The following is a 13,668-nucleotide window of genomic DNA, read 5'->3' as shown; positions in this document are numbered from 1 at the left end:
TCCACCATCCTCCATACCTATAAATCCTTCATTCGTCCTATCCTATGCTATGCCCACCCTGCCTGACTCTCCACTCCCCCTACCTTTTACAAATCCCATGCTCTTCGCCTCGCCTATCGCATCCGTCTCTCCTCCCCCATGCGGATCCTGTACGACCTTATTCCGTTCCCCCACCTCCTCCTTTTCCTCGAACGGATACGTATCCTCTACACCTCCCGTAAACTCGATCCTCCTCACCTGCTGGTCTCTCCCATCCTCTCCCACCCCTGTCCGCTGCTGCGCCTGTATTTCCACGTCCCACCTGCTCTCCACATCTCCACTCTCCATACCCTCTCCCAAGGTGGCTTCCGCCAGTTCCCCCTCCCTGATGATGCTCTCCTCCCCTCCATCTACCCATCCTATCAACTTTGATCCTCCCCTCCCACTTCCTGTGCCCTTTCCTTAGGGCACCCTCTCTCCCTTCCTCCCCCCTCCTCCCCCGGGCTTCCCCACCCCCTCCTACCTTCATTCCTCCCCCCCCCCCCCCAACTCCCCTGCCATTGGCATCTCTGCTCTCCTCTCTCTCCTCCACCACCTTTCTCCCCTCTTGGTAGGTCCCCGGACTCGCACACGCTTTGTGGACATTTGCGCGCCGGAGATCATCGCCATCTGTTTAGTGTCTGTGCCATCGTGATTGTGGTTTAGAGTTTTACGCCACCACACTCCTCGTTCACTTGTACCGTCTCGTTCGTCAGTGTTTGTGTGCAGTGCCGACAGTGTTTTTGTGTGTTTTCGTCGACTGTGAACGGTTTTATGTTTTTTATTATTTATTGTATCTCCTGTTTTTTAACCTCTGATTTGTTACTTTTCTGTCTCCTTCTTTTCCAATTATTGTATTCTAGTAGCTGAAGAGCGCAGTAGATGTAATCCACTGCCAGTCCGCCTTTGTATAAGGTGTACAAATCACAATAAAGAAAAAAAAGTCAGCTAGCCAGCCTAATCTCGCGTACGTCTGTTGACACATCGCCTCTCTTTCGACCGCTTACTTACTTGTTCTGTGTACGACTGGACGTGTTTGTTAGGTTTCCTTGTGACTCCGTTGTTCGATCTTGTTGTTCTTCGTATTTTCCTTCGTTGGTCGTTTCCGTCCTCTCACGTTGAGTTGTTGTTCGCGGGCCTCTTCGCGGGTCCCGCCGCGCTTTCCGTCTTTTCAACCCCGCGACCGTCCCGGTCGCAGTTACAACACCTATATATGAACTTGGTATCTGTTCTTTCGGACATGAATGATATTTTATGGGTACCACTAGAAATAAACATGTATTTTCGTCAACATATCGAAGGTAAATTAAAGTGACCACCAACCATTATCGTATGAGTCGGGTACGTGTTTGAAATCAAACTCAAATTTTCTTTGAACCTTTCAGCAACTGCATCATCTTAATTTGGAGGTCGGTAAAATCCAATTATTATTTTATTCCGGTTTCCAATAATGACTTCGGCCCATACTAACTCACAGGGAGTAACTACTTCAATTTCGCGACAAGTTAAGCTATGTCTAACAGCAACAAACACGCCACCGCCAACCGGGTTTAGCCTGTCCTATAACTGCTCATACACCTAATCACGTACATCCGTTATGTCAGTATGACGTGATTTATGATGGATGTGACCGTTTAGAAGTGATTTTGTGTTCCATGACACCACTGACCTTGAACAGAACGGGAGTTAAGCGCAGGGAGGAAAGCAAGTCTCACTAGGCTATAATCGCGTCTTGCGCACATTTACCTTCGCGCAACTTGAGAAAGCTCGGTATCAGTGTGGGTAGTGGTCAGAGGTCATAGACGGCGTACAGACCGAGTTTATACCGTTAATAGTGCGTCTTTTTGTCTAATGAATACCTTGACTGATTTTTAATCCCTGGGGTTTCTCCATCTTAATTGTAACTTACGGCAAACGATGAATAAGTGTCCATTCGACGATGGGACGTTAAACTTTTTATTAAAAAACTCAATCCTTTAGAAGTATCTGCTCATTTACCGAATGGCTTTATAACGTTATTCGAAAGAAGCTTTGAAATGAGTGTTCTGCGCTAGGAGAAAAATGGAACTCGGGTGGGAAAGACCATTACTTTGTGAAGTGGAACCAACGATCTTCAGACTGGCTCCGCTCTGGAGGGATTCCCAGAAGCGGAGTTCAATATAAATGCTAAGCAACCGGTAACGATGCGTCCTGTGTCTCACAAGCAACAAGATTTTTAGGTCGGCCATAAAAAGAACCCGCCGAGTGCGCAGTGTGTGTTTATGGCTTCGAATTGACTGGTAAGCGGCGCATCCGTTCGGCCTGGATTTCCGCGTTTCACGTCTAGAGAGGCGACAATCACGTTAGGGACCGAATCTGCGCTTATTGCGTTAGCTCCCGCCGATTTCCTCTGGCGATCGGCCGGACCCACTTACCTAAGAAAGAAGCTTCCTCCAGAGAAATTGGTCTTTTAGGAGCCGAAGATCACGGAGATCTAAGGAGGAGCAATTCGTAATATAAAATACAGGCGCCAAACGACAGACCAATTACGAAACATGATGAGTATCTAAAAATCCATAAAAATTGTACTATTTTAAATACTAAATGCCATTTTCGAGGCAAGTGATTATTCTCGCAGTCCTAGCTGATACTTGGTGTGGCGGCTGATGGCAGTGATAGTAAATGCAATATGCACTTCCCATCAATCGTCCCGCAGAGTGTTATCTTGGACTGCGTGAATGATAACATTATCTGGACAAAAATATGAAAACAGATAAGCTTTTTTCGCACAGAAATTAGATGACGGTTGGCTGAATTACATTTCTTAAGCAAGTGGGAGACACAAGTGCATTACTTTAATAATGTTACTTTAAGCCATACATTTAACATAGAAAATTTAACCTTCAAGGAATCAATATATTCTTGTGCACCATATGAAGAGACATCGTTTAGTAACCGGTAACTGAAGGTCACAGGGAGAAGACAATAGCCCTGTAGCTTTAACAAGAATCAAAATGCTATCATAAGGGAGAGTAGATCATAGGGTGAGATATTAAGGGTAATAACGCGGAGCTGTTGCTTGTCTCGAGTATTATTGTAAAAGTGCAATAGAAGTTAAAACTATCACACACCTGGCAAAAGACTCACTTATCCCGAAAAGAACACTCCTGGCGTCAGTCGGTGACTCACTGACTACCAAGAAACGATTATTAATGAGCTACATTTTCAGCATACACATGTTTGAGGCAGAAAGTTGGGCACTGAGGAAGATAGAAAAGAAATTGTGAGCTATCAATATACAGGGTGTTACAAAAAGGTACGGCCAAACTTTCAGGAAACATTCCTCACACACAACGAAAGAAAATATGTTATGTGGACATGTGTCCGGAAACGCTTACTTTCCATGTTGGAGCTCATTTTATTACTTCTCTTCAAATCACATTAATCATGGAATGGAAACACACAGCAACAGAACGTACCAGCGTGACTTCAAACACTTTGTTACAGGAGATGTTCAAAATGTCCTCCGTTAGCGAGGATACATGCATCCACCCTCCGTCATATGGAATCCCTGATGCGCTGATGCAGCCCTGGAGAATGGCGTATTGCATCACAGCCGTCCACAATACGAGCACGCAGAGTCTCTACATTTGGTACCGGGGTTGCGTAGACAAGAGCTTTCAAATGCCCCCATGAATGAAAGTCAAGAGGGTTGAGGTGAGGAGAGCGTGGAGGCCATGGAATTGGTCCGCCTCTACCAATCCATCGGTCACCGAATCTGTTGTTGAGAAGCGTACGAACACTTCGACTGAAATGTGCCGGAGCTCCTTCGTGCATGAACCACATGTTGTGTCGTACTTGTAAAGGCACATGTTCTAGCAGCACAGGTAGAGTATCCCTTATGAAATCATGATAACGTGCTCCATTGATCGTAGGTGGAAGAACATGGGGCCCAATCAAGACATCACCAACAATGCCTGCCCAAACGTTCGCAGAAAATCTGTGTTGATGACGTGATTGCACAATTGCGTGCGGATTCTCGTCAGCCCCCACATGTTGATTGTGAAAATCTACAATTTGATCACGTTGGAATGAAGCCTCATCCGTAAAGAGAACATTTGCACTGAAATGAGGATTGACACATTGTTGGATGAACCATTCGCAGAAGTGTACCCGTGGAGGCCAATCAGCTGCTGATAGTGCCTGCACACGCTGTATATGGTACGGAAACAACTGGTTCTCCCGTAGCACTCTCCATACAGTGACGTGGTCAACGTTACCTTGTACAGCAGCAACTTCTCTGATGGTGACATTAGGGTTATCGTCAACTGCACGAAGAACTGCCTCGTCCATTGCAGGTGTCCACATCGTTCTAGGTCGTCCCCCGTCGCGAGTCTTAGGCTGGAATGTTCCGTGCTCCCTAAGACGCCGATCAATTGCTTCGAACGTGTTCCTGTCGGGACACCTTCGTTCTGGAAATCTGTCTCGATACAAACGTACCGCGCCACGGCTATTGCCCCGTGCTAACCCATACATCAAATAGGCATCTGCTAACTCCGCATTTGTAAACATTGCACTGACTGCAAAACCACGTTCGTAATGAACACTAACTTGTTGATGCTACGTACTGATGTGCTTGATGCTAGTACTGTAGAGCCATGAGTCGCATGTCAATACAAGCACCGAAGTCAACATTACCTTCCTTCAATAGGGCCAACTGGCGGTGAATCGAGGAAGTACAGTACATACTGACGAAACTAAAATGAGCTCTAACATGGAAATTAAACGTTTCCGGACACATGTCCACATAACATCTTTTCTTTATTTGTGTGTGAGGAATGTTTCCTGAAAGGTTGGCCGTACCTTTTTGTAACACCCTGCATAATGCAGGACGAGAATGTTGATGGTGAAATGGACTGAGAGAGTCTCATACGAAGACGACAATCGTAGGACAGCCGAGTACAATACACACTCACACTTGCTGCTAGGGAGGACAATAGAGTTAGCCGTCAGTTTCACCACTGACGCCAGTCCGTTACTCTGAAGAAGTGACGAAGGAATGAAGTAATGAGCACGACCCATATGGGAGTTTATCGATAAAACTGAAGATAGCAGGAGGTACGACAGCATCACGCGTTTATCATCAAGAAAGAAAAAAGTATGAGGCAGCCCATGAAGATAAAGATGAAGACTGAAGGTTGCTAACGTGACGTTAGTGTAAAGACGAGTATACATATCACTTGCCTGATAGAACCGTCAGTTACTTTTCACATTTTTGCGTCGCTGTCAATAACTCACTTTGATTATTACTAGGGTAAATTTAATTTGGTGATAAGGCCACTAATTCTACAAATAATAAGCTTACTTACCTTTATATGTGTACGATATAATAATAGCAATTGCATAGAATTTGGTTTCGTTTTGGTGGAATTGAGCATGTTTTATAGCAAACACTATAATTGAACCTAAATTAGTGATAAGGGAAATTAATTTTTGATATGGGTTCTTAACCTGGTGATACCTTCACATAAGTGATAAATACGATGGAATTATTTACAAATCTCTGAACATTATTTATTACACAATCAAAGGAAGATATTGAGTGAAGTAAGTTATCAAAAATTACGTACTTATAACAAAAGTAACCTTTATAAATATGATTTGAGTTCAGATACCAAGTAAATTGTTCAAGTTCAAAGTTAACATTCATTAAAGAAAAAGAACTGAGTACCATTAACTTAACAGCACATATTGAAAGAGCACTTATTCCTGTCCAAACAGTATGGCCTCACTTGTTGGTGAAGCTGCAGAGATTGCAAATGTAACGATGCCCCACTGCAGATTCGATTTGGCAGAGTCCATCGTAGTCAGTGAAGCAGAATGAACATTGCACCCATTTATTTCCATTTCTTTTCTGTCTGTTGAATATTGGCATTCACACGTGTCAAAAGTCTAGTTATTATCGCTGGAATTTTTTAAACTTTTTTAGGTTTTGTTTCCCTCGTTCCAGAAGGTCCAGTTGACCCCGAAGCAGTGCTTCCATTTCCTTTGCTAGTTCGTGGACTTCTCAGTGCTAGAGCTCTTGGTTCAAAGCCACTTGTGATTCTAGCCTTTGGGTCAACAGTCCTTGCCCTTGTGATCTTCCTACGTACAGTTCCTGCTGGTGTACTTCGGATATTATCAGCTGGAGATAACGAAGTTGCTGGAGTTAAGCCGGCCGGTGTGGCCGTGCGGTTCTAGACGCTTCAGTTTGGAACCGCGTGACCACTACGGTCGCAGGTTCGAATCCTGCCTCGGGCATGGATGTGTGTGATGTCCTTAGGTTAGTTAGGTTTTAGTAGTTCTCAGTACTAGGGGACTGATGACCACAGATGTTAAGCCCCATAGTGCTCAGAGCCATTTGAACCATTTTTTTGCTGGAGTTTGTTGTATTTAAATAGTATCTGCGTGCGAATTCCTATTTGATGATCTACTTGCGTCAGGAACCACTAGTCCTTCCTACGAATCAGGCCGATCAGTGAGTTCGGATGGAGCCAGCTTTTCTCAGGGAATGGCATCTCGATACAACGGTATTGTCCCACAAGACTTGAAGGTATTTGTTATATTTTTCCCAAGTAAAACTTTTAGAAAAGGCATGTTGAAGATGGTGTGAAAGTTTCTTTTATTTAGTTTCTCTGTTGGGTTTTTTGGCATATGAACGTGCAGTTCATCTCTCCACGCACTCTTACGTGCCTTGTAAATGACGACGTCCACAAGTTGGAGCATGTGCGTAGTGTGAAGGAAATGCAAGTTAACAGATGTCATTTTGATTAGCAAGCTCAACACCTACGGAGAAATATGTGCCTCATGCGAATCCATGAACAATAGAACAGGTCTTGTTCTGTTTGATTCAAGATATAATTAAAATTATTCTACAAATAGTTCTTTAGTAATCCAATCTTTTTCAGATAGACTGACCCGCTTCTAATCTTCATTCCAACGAGAACCTTTGAAAATTATAAATGACGGTAACCAGCTGTCATTAGCAGAGACACAGCCTATCAAAGTCACAGTTTCTCCCCTTTTTGCGTAGGTACATCTACATACGAACCCATTTCCCATCTCAGTTACAACCCTATTGAGCTTAACGACAAACATCAACCCGGTTTCATCAACATTCCACAAAAGATCTTCACCTCTGTTAAAGCATACAAGCCTGGTTACTCAATGACATCTGAAAGTTTGTCAGAATAAAAGTCTATCGTAATAGGATTAACATGGAAGCGCTGTATGCAGACAAATTTTCCAGCACTCTCAAATCAGGCTATATCGACGTTTATAACGAGCCACCATTCCTCGCTTGCAGTTTTCTCTATCAAAAAAAATTGTCACGATGAATTGTAACTGTCAGTACACATGCAACCACCCTCACTTGTTTGGCAGTAAGTCCAAGTCGCTCATTTTACTCTATAATATTATCTACTTCAATAATTTCTGCTCTAATTCTGACTCTAAGGCGAACAGGCGACATAATTTCTTCACACCGGCAGCCACACCAGCGTCTTGATTTTCCATCAGGAACCTTTTTATAGAGCTCGAAGGCATCCAGTTCTCTTTTGCAGCCTTGTAAGTGCTAATATGATTTTGCTGAATCATTCTTACTGCCTCCAGCATTGGACTAGAGCTGCAAAGACGATAGATTCTATTTCATTCCGGTGATACCGCATTTTTACGATTATTGTTCATCGTTTCCACCTTAAAGTGAAAGATAAAGTAATCAGTCAGTATCATACCGATACTAAGAGCAACTAAAAAAAATAAATAAATAAATAAATAAATAAATAAAACGTGAGTTTCTGTAAGATTTTGAGAATGGTATACACCTGACCGAGTCTCTTTACATCAATATATACTTAAGAAATAAAATAAAGTATAATTTTACTCACAAAGAAATAAATTATTGCTGCTATACGACGCTCTATACTTTCACTTTTGCTACACTCGACTAACAATGACAAAACGATTGGTCCGCGTGAGCAGTACCGGAAGACATTCTGCGCCATCAATGATAGGTGTTGAGAATCACTACAGTCACTTAAGTTAGCAAGAGACGAAATGGATTATAGCACTAACTGAGGTGTACCGCCATGTAAGATTTCCCAACCCTACCTGACCCCGTCAGTTGTATTTGATTTGAGGCGATATCATAATCTAAACACGGTTGTTCTCCTTTCACACGAGATTATTCGCAGTGATCACTAGTTACAGCGAAATTAAATCGCCAACTTGAGATCGTTTCTATAGAAAAAAATTGTGAAGGGCCAACCCATTTAGTCAACAGTTCACACTAATTGGCCACAACTGTGATGTACGTAAATGAACAATTACGGAAAATTCTAATGTCAACCAACATAAATTGCGTACAAATTGAAAGTAAACGTGCCTTATAGCGACGATATTCCGTAGTTCCGTCTATCGTCACACAATAAGAGAATAGCCGTGCGTTCAGTGCACAGTAGTCACATATAAAGTACAAAAGTTCAAATGGTTCAAATGGCTATGAGCAGTATGGGACTCAACTTCTGAGAACATTAGTCCCCTAGAACTTAGAACTAATTAAACCTAACTAACCTAAGGACATCACACACATCCAGGCCCGAGGCAGGATTCGAACCCGCTACCGTAGCGGTCTCGTGGTTCCAGACTGCAGCGCCTAGAACCGCACGGCCACTTCGGCTGGCAGTAAAAAAGTGGTATATAAAATCCTTTCATGTCGTGTATTTTAATGATAGCCGGGCGAAAAGACTTATGTAATAAGAGGAACACCCGTGTTCAGATCACTTTGGACTAAATGTCACTTTCTAATACGAATCGGTTCTACATTGCATTGAGGAGCTCTTCGTAAGGTGGACGCATCAAGTTATTCTTGACAGAGTTTCATCGATAGATGTATACGTAATTACAGGTGTGCCTCTGGCTAAGTGTGTTGGGATAATTTCTGTCTATTTTGTATATTAATGACCCGACAGATAATATTGATAAGAACCTTACAGTTTTTCACAGGTAGAAAACTGCTCAAATATTGTCATATCTTGACAAGAAGTCAATAACCTCACGCAAAATACTTAGGTGTAACAATCTGTCAGGACAACAAATGGAATCGGTTGTTTTTTCTGGTCAACAGTCTTTTGACTGGTTTGATGAGGCCCGCCATAAATTCCTCTCCTGTGCTAAACTCTTCATCTCAGAGTAGCACTTGCAACCTAACTCCTCAATTATTTGCTGGATGTATTCCAGTCTCTGTCTTCCTCTACAGTTTTTGCCCTGTACAACTCCCTCTAGTAAAAAGGAAGACATTCCCTCATGTCTTAACAGATGTCTTATCATGCTGTCCCTTTCCTTGTCAGTGTTTTCCACATATTCCTTTCCTCTCCGATTCTGCGTAGAAGCTCTTCATTCCTTACATTTTCAGTCCACATAATTTTCAACATTCGTCTGTAGCCCCACATCTCAAATGCTGTTCAGCAGATCATGCAATTCTTCTTTACTTTCACTCAGGATATCATTGTCATCAGAGAATCGTATCATTGATATCCTTGCACTTTGAATTTTAATTCCACTCGTGAACCTTTCTTTTAATTCCATTGTTGATTCCTCGATGTACAGATTGAACAGTAGGGGCGAAAGGCTACATCGTTGTCTTACACCCTTTTTAATACGAACACTTCGTTCTTCGTCGTCCACTCTTATTATTCCCTCTTGGCTGTTGTACATATAGTATATGACACATCTCTCCCTATAGCTTACACCTAGTTTTCTCCTAATTTAGAACATCTTGTACCATTTTACATTATCGCAAGCTTTTTGCTGGTCTTTAGTCTTGCTTCCATTATCAACCACAACGTCAGAATTGCCTCTCTTCTGTCTTTAATTTCCTAAAGCAAAACTGATCGTCATCTAGCTCGTCCTCAATTTTCTTTTCCACTCTTCTGTATGTTATTCTTCTAAGCAACTTGGATGCATGAGATGTTAAGCTGATTGTGATGTAATTCTCGCACTAGTCAGCTCTTGCTCTCTTCGGATTTGTGTGGATGATGCTTTTCCGAAAGTCAGATGGTATGTCACCAGACTTATACATTCTACACACCAATGTGAATAGTCGTTTTGTTGCCACTCCCCCCAATTGTTTTAGCAATGTTATCCATCCCTTCTGCCTTATTTGATCTTAAATCCTCCAAAGCTCTTTTAAATTCTGATTCAAATACTGGATCCCCTATCTCTTCTTATTCGACTCTTCGACTCCTGTTTCTTCTTCTATCACATCAGACGAATCATCCCCCTCATACAGGCTTTCAATGTATTCTTTCCACCTATCCGCTCTCTCCTTTACATTTAACAGTAGAAATCCCTTTGCACTCTTAGTGTCATCACACTTGCTTTTAATGTCACCGAAGGTTGTTTTAACTTTCCCGTAGACCGAGTCTGTCCTTCCTACAATCATTTCTTTCTCGATGTCTTCTCATTTTTCCTGCAGCCATTTCGTCTTAGCTTCCCTGCACTTCCTATTTATTTCATTCCTCAGCGACTTGTATTGATTTTCCCGGAACATGTTTGTACTTCCTCCTTTCATCGATCAATTGAAGTATTTCTTCTGTTACCCGTGGTCTCTTCGCAGTTACCTTCTTTGTACCTATGTTTTCGTCCCCAACTTCTGTGATTGCCCTTTCTAGAGATGTCCTTGCCTCTTCAACTGTACCGCCCACTGAACTTTTCCTTAGTGCTGTCTCTATAGCTTTAGAGAACTTCACCCGTATCCCGTCATTCCTCAGTGCTTCTTTACGTATAGATTCTTCCTGACTAATGTCTTAAACTTCAGCCTATTCTTCATCACTATTATATTATGACCTGAGTCTATGTCTGTTCCTCGGTACGCCTTACAATCCAGTATCTGATTTCGGTCTGATTTCGGAATCTCTGTCTGACCATGATGTAATCTAACTGAAATCTTCCCTTATCACCCGGCCATTTCCAAGTATATCTCCTCCTGTGATTCTTGAACAGAGTATTCGCTATTACTAGCTAAAACATTTTAAGAACTCAATTAGTCTTTCCCCTCTCTCATTCCTTGTGCCAAGCCCATATTCTCTTATCACCTTTTCTTCTAGTCCTTTCCCTACAACTGCATTCCAGTCTCCCATGACTATTAGATTTTCATATCCGTTTACATATTATATTGCCCTTTTACTATCCGCATGCACTTTGTAGATGTGTGCTCTCCAGCTTGTGACGTCGGCATGTATACCTGAACTACCGTTGTCCGTATTGGTTTGCTGTCGATTCTGGCAAGAACAACCCTATCACTGAACTGTTCATAGTAACACACTCTCTGCCCTCTGTTACTATTCATAACGAATCCTATTCCCGTTAAACCATTTTCTGTTGCCGTTGATATTACCCTATACTCATCTCACTAGAAACCCTTGTCTTCCTTCCATTTCACTTCAATGACCCCTACTTTGTCTAGATTGAGCCTTTGCTTTTCCTTTTTCAAATTCTCTAGTTTCCCTACCACGTTCAAGCTTTTGACACCCAACTCGTAGAACGTTATCGTTCCGTTGATTATTCAATCTTTTTCTCCTAGTATCGGCACTACGTGATAAATCTAAGAATATACTTTAATTTTCTATGTATCGTTCATACAGACACTGGTAAGATAAAGCCGGACTAATTACAATCCGCAAAAAGACAGTTGAGGTTACTTGCCAAGAGGAGGTAGATTGTGTGCATGAACAATACAGGTAGCAGTGCCGTAGGTGAAACCACATCGTAAGGCTATCTGTGAACAGCCCAGCAAACGTTTGGTTCCTGCAGGGGGCAGCAGCTCCTTCAGTAGTTGCAGCGGCAACCGTCTGACTGACTGGCTGGTACAAAACATACTCAAATAAGGGTAATACAGCAATAGGTCTCATAACTAATAAGAAAATAATAATGTGGGTTAGCTCTTATGAACAGCATAGTGAACGATTTATTGTAGCAACAGTAGCATGAAGACAACACCCACCACAGTAGTTTATATGCCAGCTAACACCGCAGTTGAAGCTACTGAAAGAATGTATGAGGGGACAAAAGAAAGTATTCAAATACTTAAGGGTGAAGGGTATTTAATTGTCATGGGAGAATGGAATTCGGTAATAGGAAAGGAAGAGAACGGAAAATAGTCGGAGAATATGGATTACAGAAAAGGAGAGAAAGTGGAAGCCACCTGATCTAATTTTGCAAAGAGAATAATTTAATCGTCCTGTTTATTGGTTTAAGAATCCTGAAAGAATGTTTTATACGTCGAAGAGACATGGAGGTATTGGAATTGGAAGATAATTCGGAACGGGATTTGAAATTATAAGACATTTCCAGAGAGAGGTGTGAACTTGAACTGTAATTTATTGCCTATGAAGTGTAGATTGAAACTGAAGACCTTCCAAAATGGTGGGAAATTAAGAAAATGGGACCTGGATAAGTTGAAACAATGGGAAAGTTTTGTAGATTCAGAGGAAGCATTAGGCAAGGATTGACTGAACAGGGGAAAGGAATACAAAAGAAGATGAATGGGTAGCTCGGAGAGATGAAATAGTGAAGGCAGCAGGGGATTAAATAGATAAAAAGACAAGACCTAGAAGAAACCGTTGCATATCACATGAATATTTACTTTAACTGATTATAGGAGAAAACATAAAAATTCAGAAAATGAAGAAACCAATAGGGAATATTATAGACGTCTACAAAATGAAACTGACAGAATGTGCAGCGTAATAATTCCAATTCCAAAGGAAGTAGGTGCTCACTGGTGTGAATATTACTGAGATATTAATCTAATAAATCGTAGCTACAAAATATTGACACGAATTTGTTGCAGAAGAATGGAAAAATTGGTAGATGCCGACTTCGGGGAAGATCAGGTTGGGTTACATAGAAATGTAGGAATATAGGAGGCAATACTGACCCTACGGCTTATCTCAGGAGATAGCTTAAGGATCAGCGAACCAACCTTGACAGCTTTTGTAGACTTAGAGAAATTTCTTGACAATGCTAACTGGAACACATTGTTTGTCTGAAAGTTGCATGGATAAAATACAGGGAGCGAATGCATGTTTACAACTTGCACAGGAACTAGACTACAGTTATAAGAGTCGGAGTGCACATAAAGGATACAGTGGGTAAGATGGAAGTGACACAGGTTTATAATCTATCCACCGTGATAGTCAATCTGTACGTTGACCAAGCAGGAAAGGGAAGCAAAGAAAACTACTGAGAAGAAATTAAAGTTCAGGAAGAAGAAATAAAAACTTTGAGGACTGCCGATGACACTGTAATTCTGTCAGAGCCAGTCTGAGTGTTGAAAGGAGGATAAACGATAAAAATCAACAGAAAAAAAAAAGGTAATGGAATGTAGTCGAATGAAATCAGGCTTTACTGAAGGAATCATATTAGGAAATGAGACGCTAAAAGTTGTAGATGTATTTGGGCAGTAAAGTAACGGGCGGTGGCCTAAGCAGAGAGGATGGAAAATTGAGATCAGCAACGGCAAGAAGAGAGTTTATGAAGGATAGAACTTAGTTAACATCAAATACGAAACTAAGTGGTAGGAAGTATTTTCTGAAAGTATTTTTCTGGAAAATAGCCTCGTATGGAAGTGAC

Source organism: Schistocerca piceifrons, chromosome 4, assembly GCF_021461385.2.
Source record: "Schistocerca piceifrons isolate TAMUIC-IGC-003096 chromosome 4, iqSchPice1.1, whole genome shotgun sequence".
Lineage (NCBI taxonomy): Eukaryota > Metazoa > Arthropoda > Insecta > Orthoptera > Acrididae > Schistocerca > Schistocerca piceifrons.
The sequence above is the reverse complement of the archived record's forward strand: the minus strand, read 5'-3'. Positions refer to the sequence as shown.